This window comes from Myotis daubentonii, chromosome X (assembly GCF_963259705.1).
Source record: "Myotis daubentonii chromosome X, mMyoDau2.1, whole genome shotgun sequence".
In the NCBI taxonomy this organism is placed as follows: domain Eukaryota; kingdom Metazoa; phylum Chordata; class Mammalia; order Chiroptera; family Vespertilionidae; genus Myotis; species Myotis daubentonii.
The window spans coordinates 56,438,146-56,457,421 of record NC_081861.1 but is presented as its reverse complement, the minus strand read 5'-3'; the positions used below and the strand labels follow the sequence as shown (position 1 = coordinate 56,457,421).

General features: G+C 41.5%; 1 long non-coding RNA gene across 1 annotated transcript in view; it reads right to left on the bottom strand.

Moving 5' to 3' along the window:
- LOC132224196 (uncharacterized) overlaps positions 1-16,450 on the bottom strand; it is a 63,700-nt gene extending 47,250 nt beyond the window's left edge. The window contains exons 1-2 of the long non-coding RNA XR_009450619.1: positions 16,337-16,450; positions 7,274-7,447 (exon numbers count right to left, since the gene is read on the bottom strand). This is a non-coding gene — a long non-coding RNA (uncharacterized LOC132224196). The remainder of the gene's footprint in view (positions 1-7,273; positions 7,448-16,336) is intronic.
- Positions 16,451-19,276: the final 2,826 nt, after the last annotated feature.

Sequence of the window (19,276 nt, the reverse complement as noted above, 5' to 3'; positions counted from 1 at the left end):
AGTAAAATGTATGAAAATAATATATACATTTATTAATAAACAGTAACAAAAGGATATAACAACAACAGAGGCATGATATAAAAACGACAAAAACATGATAGGAAAACAACAAAAACATGATATGAAACAACAAAAACATGATATAAAAACAACAGTGATACAAACAATGACTGATAAAGTGATTAAACTTATTCTAATATCTCCCTGTACACCACATTAAGAGTGAAAACACTTTCAGAGTGCTTGACTAATTAATTTCCCTTGTGGTGAAATACTTAGAACTTTGACTGCTCTTCAAACTCGAGAGAAAGCAACATATAACTGACCATGTGCAAAAACGGGTTCAGGTAGGAATATGCCTACTTTGTCTAGAGTTTGTCCTTGTGATTTATTAATAGTCATCACAAATGCTGGCATCATGGGAAACCATCGTCAAATCAATTTAAATGGGAGGCCAGTGTCAGATGGGGACAAATTAATTCTTGGAATCAGAACAGCCTCTCCCTCTCCAGATCCTGTTAATACTTCAGCTTTGATGTTAGGTCATAATCTTTTGATAATAAATCTGGTACCATTACAAAGACCCCATTTACTATTGAGATTTCTCAATAGCATGATGATTGCACCCACTTTCAATTTTAATATATGACATGGCATTCCTGAAGGAGTAATACTATTAAGAAATTCGATGGGAAAATTTTCCTTTTCAGCATCATTTGTGGAATCAATGGAATCATCACTCAAATATGTGTGAAAATCTCCATCGAGTATATATCCAAATTTTCTTCATTTAATTTTTGAACATGCTCATTTTTTGGACAAAGAATTGCATGTTTAGATATATTTTTAATATTGTCTATAGTAGTGGTTCTCAACCATGGCTGCACATTAGAATGACCTGGGAATCTTTTAAAAATTCTGATTCCTGGGCCTCATCCTCCGGAAATTGTTTCTTTGTTATGGGGTGAGGCCACAACATTAGTAACAAAGAAACAGAATTAAAACTTTATTGTGGGGAGCCGCTACAGTTTTGGACAGGTTCAAGCCTTGGACTGATGAGAGGGCACAGTGCAAGTTCTACTTGGAGGGCAGGGCCCTCCCAGCACAATTATAGGCAACAGCTGTAGTTGTAAGCTTGAAACCATGGTCCAAACACGTGGCCCCATGTGCCTGAGTGATGTAGGCTTGATAGAGTTCAAGTGCATGTAGTTGAGTAGGATTGAAACCCAGGAGAATGTTATAAACATCTTGGTCGTGCCCTTACTTTGCCTCATAGCATCTGCTATAAAATAAAGGCATGGCTGTGGGTATGGTTGCTGTCTCTCAGAGAAGCAGCATCCCACGGAGACCCAGCTTTCATTCTCTTGTCTGTCTTTGTAAGCCTTTCAGCCGCCCCCACTCAGGTTCACCCTTGGCTGTGCTGGCACTGCACACTTTATAAGTACCGCGCGCTAACCAATTGCGCCACTGGAACTCCTGGCGTGGCACACTTTATAAAGATAATGCCTCCACGCTCCCAGGGCGGGTTCTTGCCTCAAACCACGCCCTTACAGGAAACAGCTCTGGGAAACAGCTTGGGGGAGGGCGCAGCCGTTGTCAAGACAACCCCTGCAGGACTGACTTCCTTCTGCTTGGTCATGGTTCTGGTTGTGATGAACACAACCCAGGGTTTATTTATATATATATATATATATATATATATATATATATATTTAATATTTGTTGAACACTTAGTATATGCCAGGAAATTGTCTAAGTCCTTCATATATATTAACTAATTTAACTCTTTTTAAAATTTTGATTTTTAGAGAGAGAGAAAGGGAGAGCGAGAGAGAGAAACATTGATACGAGACTGAAACATTGATCATCTGCCCCCTGTATGCCCCCTACTGGGGATCAAGCCTGCAACCCAGACATGTGCCTCGAATGGGAATCGAACTAGCAACCTTTCGGTGCATGGGATGACACCCAACCAACTGAGCCACACCGGCCAGAATAAGATAGCTTATATTATTATCCTCATGTTACAGATGAAGCAACCAAGGCACAGAAAGGTTAGATAAACTGTCCAAGGTCACAGAACTAGGAAATCCTAGAGCTCAGATTCAAGTCTAGCCTGAGTCCAGAGCCTATGCATATTTTAATAAATACTACTACACCTGCCCTGATGCCTGTTTTATGATTAAATAAAAACCTGGGACCTTTGTAATTCTAGGAGAGAAAAGGTTTAGGCAGTAGAATATGCTAATAGTAGATATGGACCTTGAAAAGGAATATACCTGCCAAGAAGGACTTATGGTTAACTGGACACAAGTTCCTAATGAGAGTCTAGAGGCCATTGCCTACAGAGGCCTTTCATTCACACTGAATTTCAGAGAAAAGCTATAGACTCAGAGGCCAATCTTCCTGCACTGTGTTACCACCAATTGAACCAATCCTTATAAAGGAGTTCCTGGAATTATTTTTCAATGGGATAAGACCTACCCCATCCGATCAGAACTGCCCAGCTGTATCCTCATTTGCATCAATACTGACCAGAGTGGGCCCCAAAACAACCAATAAGAACATGTGAAGCTAACCAATCAGAACAGTGCTATCTGGACCAATCACACTGTGCTAATTTGAATTCCTCATTTACATAAAATAGACAAATCTGGGACCAAGGCAGGACTTCCTCAATAAAAAAATGGACTTTTCCTTTGTCTCCATAGAGTGTACTTTTGGTTTCCACCAGAGGCTAATTTCCCAGGTTTGCAAGCTGTTCATCTGAATAAAGTTTCTCCTTTTACCATACCCCAGATTGGGGACTCCTGTTGGCATTAGATTGGTGACAGTGACCTTTTGTTGACACAGATTACGCTGATCAAGAACTTGACTCCATCTCTCTGAATATCACCTAGCCTTTGGGGAGTCTCTCTGCTGGATCCCTGCCTCTATTGCAACCATGAACCCTCTGCCCCCAAAGTGAGTGACCTCACTTTAATATTATGTCACAAATATAAACAAAAAACTCCATATGATTCTTTCTAACATGATGGATCCATGCTGGCATTTCTAAGAAGATGCTACCAAATTCTAAGTGTGCACAGAACAGAAATAAAGCAATTACAGGAAGTACTCAAAAACAGTTTCAATTATGACCATGCCTACAAGGTTTCCAGGCTTTGTACATGTTGGTATCTGGATTTATGGCTGCCCTGTGGTGAGTACTTACACTGTGCGAGGCACTGTGCTTGGCACTATTGGAGCATTATTTCATGTAATCTTCTCACCAAACCTGTGAGGCAGGTAGATTTTCCCATTTCACAGATAAAGATTATTGGGCCAGAGAGCTTAAGTAAAGTGCCCAGGGTCATACAGCTAATAAAAATATAAGCAGAAAATATGGGATTTGAACTTAAGTAGTTTGATATTAGAATCTGAGTTCTTGACCTTATAATATACTGCTTCCTCCATTATTATTTTTAATATATTTTAATTTATTTCAGAGATGAAGGGAGAGAGAGAGGGCGGGAGGGAGAGGGAGAGGGAGGGGGGAGAGAGAGGGAGAGATTATGAGATAGAAACATCAATGATAGAGAAAATCATCAATTGGCCACCTCCTGCACACCCACTACTGGGGATTGAGCCCGAAACCCAGGCATGTGTCCTTGACCATCGAATCTGGGACTCTTCAGTTCACAGGTCGATGGTCTATCCACTGAGCCAAACCAACTAAGGCTCTCCCATTATCTTTTTTATCATTGCCTAGTCTCTGGCTTTCTGATAAGCCTAGCATTTATTTTTGCAGTGGCCAGTGAGAGAAATTAATTACAGATATCTCACTGGGTAGCGTTAAATGTAAATGCTTCCTACTCGCCACCTATTTTCTTTTCTTTTGTTAATCTTCACCAGAGAACATTTTTTTCCATTGATTTTTTTAGAGAGAATGGAAGGGAAGGGAAAGAAAGAGAAACATTGATGTGAGAGAGACACATCGACTGGTTGCCTCCCACATACGACCTAGCCTTCAATCGAGATACATGTCCTTGACCAGAATTGAACCCAAGACCTTCAGTCCACAGGCCAGTGCTCAAACCACTAGGGCTCACCACCAATTTTCTTCAACTAACCAATACATACACATTCTTGCAGGACCAGGTCAAATCCCATGCCTCTTACAGAAAGCTTTCCCTGATTTCTCAAGCCCACCACTCAATGGCTCATTCAACAAATGTTTGTTTCCCCATCTATAATAATAAAAGCATAATATGCTAATTAGACCAGACATCCTTCCGGATGAAGCTGGGGCTGTGAGGCAAGCCCAGATCCTGGGTGCCTGCCGGTGGCTGGATAGAAGCCTGGGTCCCCGGTGCCAGAGGGAAGCCAGTGCTGGCAGCCGAGGGAAAGAAGGCCTACTCTTGCAAAAATTTCATGCCATAGGGCCTCTAGTTTTTAATATTGTTCTCTTCCAAATTCCTTCTAAAGCAAAGGTCCAAGTCCAACAGACTTTCTGGGGAATACATTGAACAGTAATGGGGAGCTGGTAGCCCTTTGCTGGAGAAGAAATTTGTCTCAAATATATCTCCAGGTTTTCAGGGGTCTATGAGCACAGAAAGAAACAGCCTAGTTGAGGAAACACAAAGAAACAAACAAAAACAAAACAACAACCAAAAAAACTCATGATCTCACTGGCTGCCTATACTAAAGTTGTCACCCACTGGCCTATTAATGATCACAGATCAGCCTCAGTTCCAGGACCATCTTTTAGAATCCTGAAGACACAGGAATAAGCCACCTTCAGCATTTTCATTAGTCCAAATCCTGACCACTGCTAAGAAGTTCTGACCCAAATATCTGCACACCAGGGTTGTTATTTTATATGGAAATCTGATTGCACTCTAAATGGAATAAAAATATATGAGTAGGGGCTTTCAGAATGGAACAGTAAGAACCTCTGAAGATCTACTTTTCCCAAACAGTAATGAAAACACAGGGAAAAAAGTGTTAAAATGTTTTCAGAACTTTGGGTAGGATCCAAGAGTTTGCAACAATCCAAGCAGTATTTACTAAGCAAAGATCTTGCTTAGATTTTTGGGGCCTTTTAACTTGCCCTGTTCCCATCCCCCTCTCTTCTGCTCAGTGGTAGTCTTTAAAATCAACAGCCTAGTACCCATGGTAAACTATGAAAACCAGCCACCCAGCAGTCACTGGAGGAGACAGAAGAGCTTGGAGCTCCTAAAAACCTCCCACCCCAGGGCACTGTCACTACATGATCTGTGAGCTCTCCAAACTTTGTTTTTAGTAAAATATTAAAACAACTAAAATAAAACTCCTGAAAACACTCTCCTAGGTAAAATTCCTTAATTTCCTCAGGTCTGTTCTCTAACACCTATTTGTTACACATGTGGGTGACATGAACATTTCCCCTCCAGACTTCTGATAGTGCATACACAAGGGTCTGTTTTTAAAAATGTAGTAATAATAACAACAACAGATATAATAATATCTAACATTGGAACAATACTTACTGTTTTCCAGGCACCACCCTAAGTGCTTTATCTGTATTAACTCTGTAAATCCCCCTAAAAGCCCTCTATTTTACAGATGAGGAAGTTGAGGCACAGAGAACTTAAACAACTTTCTTAGGTTCATGAAAGCCTATAGCGTGTGGAGCCCAGACTACAACACAGGCAGTCCTCCTCCAGAGTCTGTGCTCTTGATCTGGGCAAGCCCCCTTACCTCCTCAGGTGGAGGGGTTCTTATAAAGCATGTGACTTAGGACTAGCCTGAGGCTAAAGTGGCTTTCCTACCCCCACTCCCTCTGCCCAAGATTTTAAATCTTAAAAACTGTACCTTCAGCTCTGGCAGGTGTGGTTCAGTTGGTTGGGCATTGTCCCATGCACCAAAGAGTTGCCAGTTTGATTCCTGGTCAGGGCACAAGCCCTGGTTTCAGGATCGATCCCTGGTTGGGGGATGTGCAGGAGGCAGCAGATCAATGTCTCACTTTCACACAAATGTTTCTCTTTTTCCCTCTCCCTTTCTCTCTCTCTAAAAATCAATTTATTTTTTTTTCAGCCCTCAAGTCTTTAACAAAATTTTTTATTAATATATATATTATCAACACTAATAAAAGAGAAAAATGGTAATTGGCGTACGAGCTACGCTTTTCATTGGCTAATCAGGGCTATATGCAAATTAACTGCCAACTAAGATTGGCAGGTAACTGCCAACAAGATGGCGGTTAATTTGCATATGTAGGCACAATGCAGGGAGGCGAAAGGGAAAGCAGGAAGAAGCCCCCTGCCACTGACAGTGATTGGAAACCCAGGGGGGAGCTAAGAGCTGGGGGGCAGGACAAAGGTGGCCCTGGGCCGCCTTTGCCCTGGCCCCCAGCCATGATCGGAGAATCAGGCGCCTTTGCTGCCCTGGCCAGTGATAGCAGGAAGTAGGGGTGGAGCCAGCGATGGGAGCTGGGCATGGTCGAAGCTGGCAGTCCCAGGAGCTAGGGGTCCCTTGCCTGGGCCTAAAGTGAAGCCCACGATCGTGGGGCCGCTGCAGCTGCGGGTCCCCGCTGCCCGGGCCGGACGCCTAGGCCAGAGGCGTCAGGCCTGGGCAAGGGGCCGATCCTGCGATTGGAGGGTGATGGGGGTCAACGCCTGAGGGCTCCCAGTATGTGAGAGCGGGCAGGCTGGGCTGAGGGACACTCCCCCACACACACACCCAGTGCATGAATTTCATGCACCGGGCCCCTAGTTATTACATAATTATTATGTGTCCTCATCCCCCTATTACCCCCTAAACCCCCCACCTATGCCCTCACCCCCCTATTGTCTGTGTCCATTGGTTAGGCTTATATGCATGCATGCATACAAGTCCTTTGGTTGATCTCTAAAAATCAATTTAAAAATCTTTCAAAAACAAAATGTATCTCAGGTTAATTTTCTTATACAGACATACCTTGAAGATATTGTGGGTTTGGTTCCAGACCACCACAGTAAAGCAAGTAGTAATGTTTTTGTTGGTGGGCCTTGCCTTCAGTTTGCAAAAATGCAACATCTGTGCAATGCAATAAAGTGCAGCATAATAAAGTGAGGTATGCCTGTATATATTTGTTCAAATTTCTTTGGTCCAGGGATGGGAGTCAGGAAGAAAGACTGGAGTGGAGCTAAAGAAAGGATATCTCCTTTACAACCCAATAAGGCAAGGGGGAAAAAGACCACCATGCTAAGGGAGAAACAATTCTTATGGGTGGGCAGGGAATTCCCTTAGTGAAGCCTGAGGTAGGAGTTACCAGGATGATGATCACAGGCCAGTGAGTCCAGGAGCTAAAAGCTATGTGGGCTTTTTCATCCTAATTCTTGTTTTTCAGCCACATCCATGACCTCCATTACCTGGGGTCAACTGCACCAAGACAGCAGGGCCTCTTGGGCAAACTTAGACCCCAGGCATGGTGTCCTGTGTGATGCTGGAGAGCAATAAAAAGCCACTTCAGTAATGACCTCTGCTTTATTTTAATAAAACATTTTCCCAAGAAAGTTTTTACACAAAACAAAGACATTTCATGCCCAGCACATCACATTTTTCCTTTATCAGAACACTAATGCAAGAGTTCAGTGGGAGCTGCCTCACAATCCTCAGAACTGCTAGCAAGGAAAGAAAAGTGGTACAAGAGAGCAGTGGAAAAACACAAGAAAACCAAACAAAACAGGGTTTTCTGGCTTTCTCCTTTCATGCATGGAGGCAATGCATGAAATAAGAACTTCTAATAAGTAAACAATATACACACTCCTAAAGGTTGTTGTTACCATCCTTGTGCATAAATGGCTATTTACATCCATCACTTATTGTTCTAATAATCATTTATTGAGTCTCTACTATGTGTCAGGCACTGTTCTAGGTACTGGGGATACAACAGTGAACCAAACAGATAAAATGTTTTGTCCTCATGAAATATACTACTTTCACCTGCTCTTTCTTTTTCTTCTTCCTCTCTTTTTTCTACTTTATCTGGTGGAGAACATCAAGCTGTGATAAAGGAGACTGTGCTCTGGCCAGTGTGGCTCAGTTCACCGGTTCAATTCCTGGTCAGGTCACATGCCCAGGTTGTGGGCTCGATCCCTGGTCAGGGTATGTGTGGGAGATAGCAGATAGATCTTTCTCTTTCTCTCTCTCTCTCTCTCTCTCTCTCTCTCTCTCTCTCTCTCTCTCTCCCCTCCCTCCCTCCGTTTTCTTCTTTCTCTAAAAATCAATTAAAAAGGATGAAGCTCCTATTTCCAACACATTATTGGAAATATTATTATGTTTTCCTCCAACCTCATACAATGAAATAGACTGCAGGGGTCCTCAAACTACGGCCCGCGGGCCACATGCAAATACAAATATTGTATTTGTTCCCATTTTGCTTTTTTACTTCAAAATAAGATATGTGCAGTGTGCATAGGAATTTGTTCATAGTTTTTTTTTAAAACTATAGTCCAGCCATCCAACGGTCTGAGGGACAGTGAACTGCCCCACTGTTTAAAAAGTTTGAGGACCTCTGAAATAGAGGAGAGTAAACATCTCTAACTCTCTGGTTACTAAGTAATGTTACCAAGGAAGATTGAAGAGCTAACTGTCTTCACAGATAGTTTCAACACTTAACACCATCAGTGTCTTATGTAAACACTTCAAATAAGGCATAGTGAGGCAAGCCTTCATATAACCACAGTAAAGTAGAAATTATTTTTAATAAATAACTCAAGATAATTTACTGGAAATGATTAGCAGGATTTCTTCAAAGGATTGTTAGCATTGGCAACTAGAATATTAAATTTTGCTATTCACTGATTAATTTGCCAGTGTTAATATGACTACTTTTTCCTTAGAAAAAAACCACACTCCTGTCAGTTTTAACCAAGATGTTCAGTTAAAGAAATAATTAAGTAGTTCAAGATCTTATTTTTAAAGAAAGTGTAATTACATACAAAAGTTTCATATAGTATACTAGGTGACTTCTCTTTCCACTCCTTCCTCTTCTGTCTACTTCTGTCCACATTGCAGTTTCTGGCACCAAAGAGCACAGCAGCAGCAAAGCTAACTGCTTTGCACTAGCCTGTTTTTCCTTTACCAACTACTTGTCTTTCTGTTCCTATTACTCCATTCCTTTTGTGTTAATCAAACTTCCTACCTCTGTTTGGGCTTCTATTGCTTTGTAATAAACCAATCCAAAACTCAGTAGCATAAAACAGTCATTATACTTTGCTCTCAGATTATGTGCTTCAGAAACTCAGACAGGGTATAGCAGGGATGGCTTGTGTCTGTCTGATTCATGATGTCTGGAGCATCAGCTGGGAAGACTCAACAGCTGGGGGCTTTAATCATCTAGAGCAGCAGTCGACAACCAGTGGTCTGCGGACCACTGCTGGTCCATGAGGTCCAAAAGGTTGGCGACCACTGATCTAGAGGTGTCTTCATTCACAGGTCTCCTGGTTGATGTTGGCTATTAGCTGGAACATCATCTAAGGCTGCTGTCCAGAGGACCTGGGATCTCTCAAATAGCAGCTTCAGGGTAGTCGGACTTCTTATATGGTAGCTCCAGACTTTAAAGGTCAATGTCCCTGTGAGAAGGCTAACCCCTATTTTGTATAACTACTGTTTGAAATTCCCTGCTATTTAGATAGTCCCTTATTCTGTAAAAGTCAACTCTGCTATTTTTTAAACAGCCCCTTATTTTGAAAAAATAACTTTGCTTTCTAGCCTGCTTGAATAATAAGGAAGATAAACTTAGCTGTCTGACCTTGTAGGCCAGAGACTACATACGCCCATACTCTCCTGCCATGCCAGATGTATTTTTTAATTGAATAGAACTGTACTGTTTTCAAGGCCACAAGCTTCCAGTGAGATAACTACTAAGCACACATAGGGCTGGTTCTTTAATAAAAAGAAAACTTCTGCTTGTTGCTCTACTCAGAATTTGAAAGACATTTTTCTCTGAGCCCACCGGTGTATAATAAAGTGGAACTCCATCTCTCTAAGTATTGCTTGGTTTTCTCTTGGTTTTCTCCGGTCTTCTGCAACACCTGCAGATAAAACAGAAGCTGCACTGCCTCTTATGGTATAGCCTCAGAAGTCAGAGTCTCATTTCTCCTAAGATTTTAATACAACTAAAATCTTCTCAGATTCAAAGCAGAGGGGACATCAACCATACTCCCCAGTGGAAGGGTGACAAGGTCACATGATAGAGGAGAGTGTGGGATGAAAGATACTGTTGTGGCCATCTTTGAAAAATACAATCTGCTACATTCTCCCATCTACTTCTCTTGGCTTAAGGATACTCTGATCTGATTTTTAAAATGAAAAACAATCCCAGGAGAACACTATTTTTACTGAGGTTCCTAAGTTCTATTAGAGAGTAACCAGATGATTTCATCCACATCCAGCCCCCAATATTTCCTGTTTAGCACATCTCACTATTTCTCTGCTACATATATGGCTTCTGGCAGAAAGGGAATTTGCTCTCCTATGGGCTATTAGACCCAGTATTGATCACTCTGGGAAAAGCAGCCACTGACATATGGGAGCTTATCTGGTCCTCACAGTTAGGCCTTGGTGTTGGTGTTCTACTGATAAACATAAACAATTTCACAGACCATCAACATCAGACAAGGCCACTATGTGACCACAGTGACCAAGACAAAAGTAATACCACTGCACAGTCATATTTGAAAAGAGACAAAAGATAAACTTTGACCAAACCACAAAAATAACCAACCATCCTCCTATCCTGGCTAACAGATACTGCTGCTACTTTACCAATTAGCCCTCTTCTAGTCTATCTTCCTTCTAGATAAGATTCATGAAGATACCCAATCATAGAATTACCTCCTATGTATATTGTTATTTCCTAACAGAATCCAATCCAGAGCAAAGCCTTGCTTCTTTAAACCCTCTCCCAAATCACCTATATATGTCCCAATCCTATAATAAATCATTTCCAACACCTTTGAGATCCCCGACCCCCACGCCCACCCCCACCAGTTCCCCATGGCATGCATTCTCCTACATGCGCTGAGTAATCAACCCTACTTGTTCAACCACAGGTATATGCCTAGTGGTCTTTGGTTAGAGGGCATTGACAACTCCTCCAAGGACCTTGAAAATAGAGAACACATTTCTGCTGAGGACAGTTCTGATCTCCCGAACTCGAACTTCCAGTCAGAGTTTGTGTTCGGCTCTTTCATAATGCAGTTTTGAAAGACAACTACATGAATTCCTTAGACCTCCAGAAGTTATTAAAGTACCCCTATTGTTAAATGTATTTATATATACACATATATACATATTTATGTAACATTAGGTCTTCTAGGTTTCCTTATCACCTTATTAAGTGCAGACAGATTACTGTAATAACAGCGGCCATAGCTGCCCTGTCTCCAACATGGTCCCAAGACCCAAGGGTAACCTGACTGTATGTATATAGGCACTTAAGTTTCTGCTGTGGGAAAAGCAATAGTTATGCACTAGACCAGTGGTCGGCAAACTGCAGCTCGCGAGCCACATGTGGCTCTTTGGCCCCTTGAGTGTGGCTCTTCCACAAAATACCACATGCGGGCGCACATGTACAGTGCGATTGAAACTTTGTGGCCCATGCACAGAAGTCGGTATTTTGTGGAAGAGCCACACTCAAGGGGCCAAAGAGCCGCATGTGGCACGCGAGCCGAAGTTTGCCGACCACTGCACTAGACAACTGGCTCATAAGTTGCAGATACCAGATGCTAGAATATATTTCTGCCTCCTCCTCCTAGAGCAGTGGTTCTCAACCTTCCTAATGCCGCGACCCTTTAATACAGTTCCTCATGCTGTGGTGACCCCCAACCATAAAATTATTTTTGTTGCTACTTCATAACTGTAATTCTGCTACTGTTATGAATCGTAATGTAAATATCTGATATGCAGGATGTATTTTCATTGTTATAAATTGACCATAATTAAAGCATAGTGATTAATCACAAAAATAATATGTAATTATATATGTGTTTCCTGATGGTCTTAGGCGACCCCTGTGAAAGGGTCGTTCAACCCCCAAAGGGGTCACAACCCACAGGTTGAGAACTGCTGTCCTAAAGAGTTCTTCATTTTTCTCTAATCTTATTTGCAAAGAAAAAAATGTGACATTATGATAATTACTCACTTTCCCTCTCCTTTACAGTTCTCACTCACTTGATGCAAGAACTCTCATCCTCAGAAAAACTGTTTCATAAGATATTATTGTTTATGTTCATCAGGAGAACATCATAGCCTTGTGGTTAGCTACCAGGTCTGAAACCCCACTCTACTTCAAGTTAGAGCCACATACTGATCTAAAGCTGTTTAGAGAATCAGCTGTTGCAAGCAAGAACTGTGGATTGGAAACAATCCTGTCTGCATTTGAATTCTGGCGTGATAATGTGTTCGTTGCTCTGACACATATGGCCCCACATTCTCTTTAGCATCCACCAGTTTGCTCTCAGGGTCTATGAGTTATTGTGTGTTCATGCAAGAAAATTAAATCATTCCTACTTAGAAATCACTTAGTGATGAATAGTTCAAATATTGGTTTTCTTTCCTTTTATCTCCTCACAGTTCATGTAAAATTATCCTGCTTGTAAGACTAGGGACAGATTAGGTAGAGATGAGGACTGGTATGGAGGAGAGGAATCAGAGCCCAAGAATTAGTGAGAGGCTCACCAACTTGCAAAATTTGATTAATATTCAAGTGTCATGTGTGGGAGTGTCAATGGGGTCAGGACATGCTATCCCAAAATATTAAACCTTGACATACTGAATATTTTAGGCTAAGGGAGTTTGAGAAAATGGCAGGAGCAGGAAGACCACCTGCCCTCATTCTCCCTTGAAACAGGTCATAAAACCTTCATATGAGAGTTGCCCTCCCTATACCTAGAAGAAAGGAGCATTTTATCTCTGTAGACAAAGGGACACCTAGAAGAATCCTAACAAACAGGCCTTGCTAAGTTTTCTCCAGCTTACTACACTTGCCTCATATTCCTTTACCTCTCCTATTCCTCTCATGACTGTCTGTCCACTCTTCATCAAACCTAGCATAAAATAATCAGGTCTGTTTCTTTGAGTCTTTATTTCTTTATGAAGGCTCCTGTGTCACATAAAACATTCAATACATTCGTTTTTCTCTCCTGTTAACCTGTCTTTGTCACTTTAATTTTCACATCCAAGTCTGGGACCCTAAGAATATCAACGAAAATGTTTTTCTCCCTATAGTGTTCTGCTGACTTCCTTGGGATGTGGATCTCACAGATCTTTGGATTTCTGAAACATCTAGGGCACTGGTCATCCTAGCATCTTGATGGTCCCTGAAAAGGCTCAAAATAGACCCAGACCAGTTTGTTTGAACTTTTTTTTGTGTGTGCTAATATCTGCATGTTTGTTTTTTGGGTTTTATTTGTTTTGTTTTGTAACTGGCCTGGAGAAAGATTTGAAATCCAACATTGACAGGGGTCTAGAATGATTAGTGACATTTCTGAAAATGTATCCTGGTCTTTTTTGGGTTTATGGAAGGCTTTGGAGGGTAGGTAGAACTGTGAACTGCCACTTTCCAGGAGACTGTTGAGGCTAATCCCTAAAGGAAGGTTCTGAGTTAAACCTTGGCACAGTAAGATTTCTGTTTTCCTCTGTGCTCTAAAGTTAATAAACCAATTATTTCTTCTGAGAAGGAGGGTTTTTATTGGAGGTGGAAAAAACCTACTCATCACACTTTCTCAATTCTAACTTCTTATACTAATTTTTCTTTGTCAAATAGATTTTCATAACTGTTTTACATTTTTAAAGTTCAAACAATTTTTTTATCAGAAATGATAAATGACACAAGTGGGGTATGAGTTCCACTATAAACAACTAGCTACTTGTATATAACTGAGCAAGACATCTGAAAAGAAAATAGGTAATTTGTTTTTTAAACAATTTATGGTAGGAGGAACTCAGAAACCTATGAGTGAAGAAAAAAGTGAAGCAAACCCTGCCTTTTTTTTTTTAGTTCAGGAAGTTTCATGTTTGCTCCTCCATTCAAAATATATAAAAAACAAAGCCATTTTATTTCATATCTACTGTGACTTAATTCAGGTACGGCTAACCTTTAAGAGTTTGCCTAGTCTTTAGAGATGTCCTTTCTAGTTTACTAATGTCAGTTGTGTTTAGACCAGTAGTCCCAGACCCAGTGGTATTAGCATCAACTGAGAACCTGTTTGAAATGTAAATCCGGGGGACTACCCACACCTGTTGAATCAGCAACTTCGTAAGGCCCAGCAAAGTTTTTAAACAAGCCCTCCAGCTGATTCTGATGCACAGGAAAATTTGAGAACCACTGACTTAGACTGTCTGCTACACTGTTGTTTCTCTGGTAAACACAGCAGCAGGTTTGATGATTCAGATGCTTGAAAATATTGCTTAGGCCCTAACCGGTTTGGTTCAGTGGATGGAGCATCGGCCTGTGGACTCAAAGGTCCCAGGTTCGATTCCAGTCAAGGGCATGTACCTTGGTTGTGGGCACATACCCAGTAGGGAGTGTGCAGGAGGCAGCTGATCGATGCTTCTCTCTCATCAATGTTTCTAACTCTCTATCCCTCTCCCTTCTTCTCTGTTAAAAATCAATAAAATATATTTTAAAAAAAGAAAATATTGCTTAGAATTCCAGGTGGATACACAATTCCCTGCTGTGAATTGAGTTTTCTGTAAAACCAAATAGTGGCACAGAAGTGTTTCAAATGCTTAAGCCAAAGAGTCCTTGTGTCCTACTCGGTAGAGCTTGTGGGCTCCATGCACAAGGGAAGGCCTTGCTCTCAAATAAGCCTCTTTAATATATATATATATATATAAATTTCAAAGGGGAAGGGAGAGGGAGAGAGAGATAGAAACATCAATGATGAGAATTACTGATTGGCTGCCTTCTGCATGCCCCCTACTGGGGATCAAGCCCACAACCTGGGCATGTGCCCTGACCGAGAATCAAACCATGACTTCCTGGTACGTAAGTGCATGCTCAACCACTGAGCCACCCTGGATGGGCAAGTCTGACTCTTTAGCAGGGGTCCTGGAGGTGTCACTGTGGTGAACAAATACTCTCACCAGGAATAAACTAGTCTGGGCTACTCAGTTCTCCAGGTAACTGCACCTGAGCTAAGCAGGGAGAGAACATACCTGGGAGAAAATTGCACATAATTTTGCCCTGCTTATTTTATCTTCAAAATATATGTCAAATCACCCTATCAAAGACCATCCCAGATCACACATTCAGATGACTTCGGCAGTCCCTGGTAGGTTTGTTAATGACACTTGATGTATTATCTCTATCTCCTTGCATTGTAATTGCCTGTTTCCAAATGCATGTAGTAACTAACAGGCTGTAAATGTCAAGGATAAAGGTTAATTTCTTTTCTCATCTAGTGCCTCTATTTCAGTACCCAGCACAGAGCAGGTATTTGGTAATTTGTTAAAGGGAATTAATCAATCCATCAAAGAGGAGGGTGGTGGTGGTAGTGGTGGAGGGATTGAGAAAAAAAGAAAAAACTCATGGACACGACAACAGTGTGGTGATTGCCCGGGGGGGGGGGGGGGGGGGCGGTGCAGGAAGGTATAGGGCAGTGGTTCTCAACCTTGGCTGAACATTAGAATCACCTGGGAATCTTTTTAAAATCCTGATTTCTGGGCCTCATCCTCCGGGAATTGTTTCTTTGTTACTAATGTTGTGGCCCCACCTCATAACAAAGAAACAGAATTTCCAGAGGATGAGGCCCAGAAATCAGGATTTAAAAAAGATTCTCAGGTGATTCTAATGTGCAGCCAAGGTTGAGAACCACTGGTATAGGGGGTATAAATAGTGATGAACGAGACTTGACTTGGGGTGGTAAACATACAATACAGTGTACAGATTTGTTGCTGAATTGGTACACGAAGCCTGTATAATTTTGTTAACCAGTGTCACCCCAATATGTGCAATTAATTTTAAAAAAAAATTAAAAGAATCTTAAACCAAGGGCTCAATAAAATTATCCCATATAGTATGATTCATATGAACTGCTGCCCAACCGACAACATATTTTCACTCCCCTGACGTTACTCTTCATTTATCTGTTCGCTGCATCCCCTATCCCCGAACAAGCAGAAAAGTCACAAATGTCAACAATACCTACACAACATAGTTGTATTCCCCATTCCGTCACCAACGTCATCAACTCTCGCCCTTAAGTCCTTCAGTCTGTCAGTTCCCAGTACGCCTCATCCCCTCTTACTTCCGTTCCCCTCTCCCTGCTCCGCTGGAGGAAAGAGGAGCTTATGGAGCTTACGCGTTCAAAGAAGTGCTACAAACCTCTGCCTCGACTGCTCTCTCAGCGGCTGCCCATAGCTCCTGTCTTGCGGCGACAGTGGCCAGACCCTAGCCTGCGGGTGAATTTTACTTAGGGTCGGTCATAATGGAGATGCACACCAGATAGTTCCCAGACGTCCACGTACAACGTAGCTCCCACAATCCTCTTCGCCTCAGCTCTCGAACAGCCGGTATTAACCCCTTCACGCCCATCGACCTTGCATGCAGACTGCTTGGTTCAAAGATCCAGGTCACTCATCTGTTGAAAGACACAAAAGACCGCGGCTATCTTCTTAACCATAGCCACCTATTGAACCTTTCCTTTTCTCAATTGGCTTGTACGTTGACTAATCATTTTTAAATAGGAGCTTAATTTGTTACGTACATTAACGTGAACAGTTCGTAATGATGCCTTAAGCTTCCAGATCAAACCAAACTCTAAATTTGCAGTTTCTGACTGTTCACCTTGAACCTGTGCCTCTTCTACCCTCCATTCCCATCATCTTTTGGTTCCCGTCTATTTTACCGCATACATCAATGGTTAAGAGCACAGACTTTGTAAACTTGACTTTCTGGGTTTGAATCTCTATCACTATCCAATTGTGGAATCTTAGGCAAGTGATTTAAGCATGTGATTCCTTGGCTTCTTCAGCTTCACAGTTCCCGAATTGGTTCCTGGCCAGTCCATTTGTATGCAAATAAAGACTCCAAGTCTGCATAGCCTGATTAACCTGAATAGCACTGTCCTGTTTGGTTGATTTTCCCGTTGTGATTGGTTATTATAGAGTGGCTCTGATTTTTTCAGTATAGATGCAAATGATGATATAGCTGCACAGTTTTGATTGGACAGGGCAGACCTCAGTCCTAATGGTTGAAATATAATACCAGTTACTCTTTTGTGTCAGTTCAGCCAACAGATACAGGGTGCTGGAGGATGGCAGCTCAGTCAGTGGCCTTTCCCTGAAATACAGTGTGCTTTTAAAAATTTACATGTGAGAAGTACCTAGGACATGGCCTGTCACAGAGTCAAGTAGTATATTGAAACAAATTATAATTATTGACTTCGATGGAGCTATCTTCTCAGCTAAGACCTTTTAGATAATAAATAAATGATAATAATGGTTACCATTTTTGAGCACTATATTAAGTGCTCTAAACCTATTTTTTGTAGTTGTTGTTGTTTTATCTTCACAATTACTGGTGGTAGTTACAAGTATTATCCTTCCCTCCCCTCCTGTCCTCTGTTTTTCTAAAACATCTAAGAAAATTCAGATCAGTCAGATAGCAGATAACTCAATAACTTGCTCATGGTTACAGAGCTAGTAACAAATAGAGCCAAGACTTAAATGCAGCTATGTCTTGGCCCTTCTCAAATATCACTGACAAAACAGACATCAATTCTTTTCCATTGTGCTTTTTTCTAAGAGTTGCCCCATTATCCATGCAGGAAAGCGGGGTTCTCTTCAGAGTCAGAAAGGCAGCAGGCAATAAAGTAAGGGTCTCTCTCCCTTGAAGGCTGGCAGCAACAGAGATGAATAAAATAGCAATCAAAATAACCAGCTCTTTATTGTGCCCCACTGTGCCCCACAGGCCCCATTACTGCCTATATTGCCAAGGCCACCAGAGATGAAGGTGCAGGAGCCTCACCTCACCCCATCATTCTGCAGAGTTTGTATATTATCAAAGATTTTGCTAAAATTTTTTTTGCTTGTTTTATAATAGCACCAAGAGACTCTTTAATATACTATCCCAACTCCAGCCAAAATGGTGGTAATTTCCACATTAACAGTCCATAGAATCAGGTATTTCTACCTCAGCCCAAAAGCAAAAGGAAATCTCCTCTTTCAAAGATTAAAATAAATAAAAAATATCTTCCTTTCCCTCAGAGCCTATAGTACCCAGGGTCTTGTTAGTCTTGCTGCAGAACCACATACTGCCACTTCCTAACTTATCCTCAGGCAATCCCCAATGGTGTTTTCAGGAGAAAGGCTGGTGATGGTAAACCAAGCACTGCTTTGTTCCCTGTATCACTTTTGTAGTTCCCTGATTGTTTTCACTTCCTCTCTGCACTTCAGAATACACTATCCTGCACACCTCTGGGCTTGAATTGCAGAAGAATCAACATCTTGTAACCCCCCATCCCCCAACAATAGCACACACGTCTGGGCTTAATCTTATTTAAAGTGGATAAGCTAAAAAAGAAAAAGGAAAGATAAACATAAGAAGACTATTTACTTAATTTCCCCATATTTCTAGCTGTCAAACTTAGAAATGTCAACATAATGGTAGCTGTGAGAAGTTCAGTTCCAGAGGCCAGGAAAGATAAAAATCCTTGTGCAAAGCAAAAGTGTTGACAGAGGAAAAACAGCAGACATGAGTGTCTTTACCGCCAGTAGAAATAAACAAGGGGAGGGGAGGTTTGAGTGAAGATCTCAGACACAAACAAAAGATCCTGCCTTTACAGCTCCTTTCACCGTAAGCCCTTTATCGCCATTCCAAAGACTAGATCTGTCTAAATTCTCCCCACCAACCTGGTTCTTTCATTGATGGGCAAAAGTCATGGAAGCCACCACCAGCTGTTAATACTTAGCAAAAAAAGTAGGCGAAGAAAGAGGCTATTCCTAAATCCAATGTTAGAAAGGGAGCTGTGTTCCCAACATCCCTAGTTGCTTTCATAACATATTTTTAGAAAACAAATCACACATAATTTAAGTGTTGAAGTTCTGCAGTGCTTTCTATAGTATGCTTTGGTTTCTTAAGGGCTGATCCGGGGTCTTAATGCCCTTGATAGTGCTTCTCTACTGTAGTGTGCATACATTTCTGTACCCCATTTAGGTCTCCTTTACAAGGCAGATAGACCCACCCCTCAGCAGATAGGAATGCTAGCTGCAAACTACAACTACTCTCTTCTCTGGATAATTGTACTCTACAGACTAAGAGCTT